General features: G+C 45.3%; 1 long non-coding RNA gene across 1 annotated transcript; it reads right to left on the bottom strand.

Annotated features, from left to right (window-relative positions):
• Window positions 1-383: 383 nt before the first annotated feature.
• On the bottom strand, window positions 384-4,703 carry LOC142823515 (uncharacterized). Its single transcript, XR_012898723.1, has 3 exons — window positions 4,536-4,703; window positions 1,795-4,019; window positions 384-1,623 (listed from the first exon to the last, which is right to left on the bottom strand). It is a non-coding gene; the product is annotated as an uncharacterized LOC142823515 (long non-coding RNA).
• Window positions 4,704-5,156: the final 453 nt, after the last annotated feature.

The following is a 5,156-nucleotide window of genomic DNA, read 5'->3' as shown; positions in this document are numbered from 1 at the left end:
CCAAACCCTAAAGCCCAAACCCTAAAGCCCAAACCCTAAAGCCCAAACCCTAAAGCCCAAACCCTAAAGCCCAAACCCTAAAGCCCAAACCCTAAAGCCCAAACCCTAAAGCCCAAACCCTAAAGCCCAAACCCTAAAGCCCAAACCCTAAAGCCCAAACCCTAAAGCCCAAACCCTAAAGCCCAAACCCTAAAGCCCAAACCCTAAAGCCCAAACCCTAAAGCCCAAACCCTAAAGCCCAAACCCTAAAGCCCAAACCCTAAAGCCCAAACCCTAAAGCCCAAACCCTAAAGCCCGGTTTTGCTGGGTCTACAAACCACCTTTTCTACAGACCCAGGCTCAGGTCTTTCCAGGCTACAGAGAAAGACACCACAACAGGATTTCACATCAAGTTTATTTGGCAACAAAATTGCTTCCTTTTACAGCAACAGCTTACACATTGTGGACTGTGACCAATACTGGACAAGTCCTATGACATGAACAATAATAATGTTCCATTTTCAGAGTCTTACGTGACATGGTGAACATACACTTCAAGCAATACCTTCTCATATCAAAACCTCTCCTCTACAATATCTTGGCCCGCATCTCTAGCCTTTGTGATCCAGAGTCGACCACGTGTCGCCTGGCAAACGGCCGGCATGGTTCCTCCTTAGCACTGTCTTGTCAAAAAAGTTAAGTCAAAGACTGTCCGGGACAGTCCCAACCCTGGTGCAGTGCAGCGAAACAGCCGGAAGGCTGACAGTTTGAAAAAAAGTCAGCCTTGCGGCTGTTTGACTGCACTGCATCAGGGTTTATCATCACTGCAGTGATGATATACTTTACGACTTGGATGACAAAATGAGTCATCTCACCAAGACTCAAACTACACCTTACACTCTTAGAAATACAGCGCTTACAATACATCAAATGCATGACAATACATCAAATGATACAGCACTCCAATACATCAAATGATACAGCACTCCAAAACACTTCAAATGCAGAACAATACATCAAATAATAAAACACTCCAAAACAAAAACACATACAGCACATTACAGTGCCCTCTCATTACTTTGATGGCTAGAACGCACAAAATAACCACCAACTTCATTAATTTTGGCTTTTTGGTACATGAATTTGACATATCTACCAATTGGGACTGTGAAAATATTAACAAATGCCAACTCAGAACTTTGGTACTAGCCATCAAGACAAGAGGACGCTGCAAATCACAAAGCAAGAAATACACAAACTCCACATCTTCCAAACAAAGGCACGCCAAATTCTTCTCCGGCCACGTAGAAATGTTCAGATCGCACCAAAGAGGAAGACTTCCTAGAGAAAGACAAAACAATTGTCACGGTTAATGCCCGTACGACAAACTTGAGCCGCTTCCGCTTCCAAAAAACACACATACAGTGTAGTGCGAGTGAATTTCCCCAGTGACATGCACCCAGTGAAATACATTTTCCCGAGCAAAATGCACAGCTCGCACAACCCCTGATCAGAACCGTACTTAACTTGGAAATCTGAAAGCATATCCGATGCAAACTCTACATCTTCAAAACCGGCAAAGACACGCCAAACTGTTCTCTGATAACGGAGAAATCTTCACATGGTACCGATGGAGAATGCTTCCTATGGAAATGAAAAACAATTCGTACATTTAAGGCCTGTACAACAAAACACAAACCACCTCAGCTTGCAAAAGGGCTCTATACAATGTAGCACAGGTAAAATTCCCCAGCGACATGCACCCAGTGAAATACAAAAACACAACAAAACCCCTGATCGAGGACCATACTTAACTTGAGAATCTGAAAGCAAATCTTCCAAACTGGCAAAGACGAGCCAAACTCTTCTCCGCTTACGGAGAAATCTTTAGGGCACACCAACAGGGAACGCTTCCTATGAAAATGAAAAACAATTCTCACGGTTAAGGCACACACGACAAACGGAAACTACCTCGGCTTCGAAAATGCGCATATGTGCAACATAGCACAGGTGAATTTCCCCAAGTGACATGCACCCGGTGAACCACATTGCTCAACTGAAACTCAGCATGCACGACAAAATCCAACCGCTGATCGAGAACCATACTTAACTTGAGAATGTGAAATCAAATCCTATGTAAACTCTACATCTTCAAAAATGGCAAAATCACACGAAACTCTTCTCCGCTCAGAGAAATCTTCAGATCGTGACGATGAAGAACGCTTCCTATTGAAATGAAAAACAATTCTCACAGTTAAGGCACGTACAAACGCAAACCTTCGCTTCCAAAACACACACATGCTACGTTATGTATGTGAATTTCCCCAGTGACATGCACCCACTGAACCACATTTCCCAAGTGAAATGCAGAGCACACACACACACACACACCAAACAAAACCCCTGATCGGGACCGTACTTAACTTGCAAATCTGAAAGCGAATCCTATGCAATCTCTTCATCTTCCAAACCAGCAAACACACACCAAACTCTTCTCCGGTCATGGCAAAATCTTCACATCGCACCGACGGGGAATGCTTCCTATGGAAATGAAAAACAATTCTCACGGTTAAGGCACACACGACAAACACAAACTACCTCAGCTTCGAAAACGCACATATGTGCAACATAGCGCAGGTGAATTTCCCCAAGTGACATGCACCCGGTGAACCACATTGCTCAACTGAAACTCAGCATGCACGACAAAATCCAACCGCTGATCGAGAACCGTACTTAACTTGAGAATGTGAAATCAAATCCTATGTAAACTCTACATCTTCAAAAATGGCAAAATCACACGAAACTCTTCTCCACTCACATAGAAATCTTCAGATCGTGACGATGGAGAACGCTTCCTATTGAAATGAAAAACAATTCTCACAGTTAAGGCACGTACAAACACAAACCTTCGCTTCCAAAACACACACGTGCTATGTTATGTATGTGAATTTTCCCAGTGACATGCACCCAGTGAACCACATTTCCCAAGTGAAACGCAGAGCGCGCACAACAAACAAAACCCCTGATCGGGACCGTACTTAACTTGAGAAGCGGAAAGCAAATCTTCCAAACCGGCAAAGACGAGTCAAACTCTTCTTCGCTCACAGACAAATCTTCAGAGTGCACCAACACAGAACGCTTCCTATGGAAATGAAAAACAATTCTCACGGTTAAGGCACACACGACAAACACAAACTACCTCAGCTTCGAAAATGCGCATATGTGCAACATAGCACAGGTGAATTTCCCCAAGTGACATGCACCCGGTGAACCACATTGCTCAACTGAAACTCAGCATGCACGACAAAATCCAACCGCTGATCGAGAACCGTACTTAACTTGAGAATGTGAAATCAAATCCTATGTAAACTCTACATCTTCAAAAATGGCAAAATCACACGAAACTCTTCTCCACTCACATAGAAATCTTCAGATCGTGACGATGGAGAACGCTTCCTATTGAAATGAAAAACAATTCTCACAGTTAAGGCACGTACAAACGCAAACCTTCGCTTCCAAAACACACACGTGCTACATTATGTATGTGAATTTTCCCAGTGACATGCACCCGGTGAACCACATTTCCCAGGTGAAATGCAGAGCACGCACAACAAACAAAACCCCTGATCGGGACCGTACTTAACTTGCAAATCTGAAAGCGAATCCTATACAAACTCTTCATCTTCCAAACCGGCAAAGACACACCAAACTCTTCTCCGGTCATGGCAAAATCTTCACATCGCACCGACGGGGAACGCTTCCTATGGAAATGGAAAACAATTCTCACGGTTAAGGCACGTACAACAAATGCAAACCTTCACTTCCAAAAAACCCACGTGAATTTTCCCAGTGACGTGCGCCCGGTGAACCATGTTTCCCCAAGTGAAACGCAGAGCGCGCGCGAGAAACAAACATCCCGATCGATGGCCGTACTTAACTTGCAAATGTAAAATCAAATCCACTTCCGTGAGGGAAAAAATTCCCCCGCTCACCAACTGCATCGCTGGTTTTCCAAATTAGATATCTTCTGGAGGCAGAACCTACAACGATGACAAAAATTGAATGTGACAAACAGCCTGTGTGTTAAAGACTATTGTAAGCCAGTTACATTTATGGAAATGGCATCTATTTCGACATGACTGTCCCATTCCCCCACAAACCCTTAAATAACTACATCGAGAATCGCATGTCACGAGACTCCTCGCCAGGCTAGTATCGCGATGATCCCCCCACGCACGTTCCACACAGCCCTCCTCGCCGTTATTCCCATGCTTCCGATAATACCAACGAATCTCCACGCCTATATCGCACATCTGTGATCCGTTCAAAGAAAATGACAAAACTCGACACGTTCAATCGTACGGGACGACGACCACGCTGATGACCCGACAACGGCACGCCGCCTTAGAAGCGACGACGGGCGTGGAAAAATGGCATCCGAGTTGGCTAATTACATAAGTTGAGAACCCTTTCGCAATTAGCCCGCCTCACCTAATGCAGCAAAGGCCACGTTCCTATCGTCGAGGCTGCGCTCAAAGCTCTAACTTAACACTTACCTCACGGACGCCACCGGTTATGCCGCTTCCGCTTGCGTCTCCGTTGCTGCAAACTGCGTGGACCGAACGGGATGGACTCGCCGTGTCTCGTTCCCTCGGCTCTGTACTCGAATCCTCCTGTAGCACGTCAACAAATTCCGCATTATCGCTAAAAGCGACGATGCTATGTTATCGCTCTCCGTTTGCTAAAATAACCGAGAGCCCGAGAGACCCCTGACGCATTTGTATCTATGACAAAGATGCAACTCGCTTCCTGAACGTAGCCCTCCACATTTCCCACCCCGCTGGGGCCTCTCGCTAGCTAGGACGCTCGCATCTGCCTCAGAAAACCACAACTGCATATAGAACCAAAGACAGAGATAGTGGTGATCGCTTCTGCAAACCCAGTGCATCTCTAGTGACATTGTTGCATAAATTGCTAGTTTCGTCCCCTGCAGGCTAGTTCAATTTGCCTCAAGAAGAGAGTCACGCTTTCAGGCTGGGTCCAACGCTATTTTATTGTTATCAAACAAATTGGGCCAAGGAGCTCGGTGCTCAAAGCAAGGTCGACCTCGAGCATTGCCTGAGCTGAAACTTTTATAGATTTCACATTCCTTCTGGGCAGCGTGTCGCAATGTGATT

Source organism: Pelodiscus sinensis, unplaced genomic scaffold, assembly GCF_049634645.1.
Source record: "Pelodiscus sinensis isolate JC-2024 unplaced genomic scaffold, ASM4963464v1 ctg65, whole genome shotgun sequence".
Lineage (NCBI taxonomy): Eukaryota > Metazoa > Chordata > Testudines > Trionychidae > Pelodiscus > Pelodiscus sinensis.
This window is presented reverse-complemented; position numbering and strand designations above follow the sequence as displayed.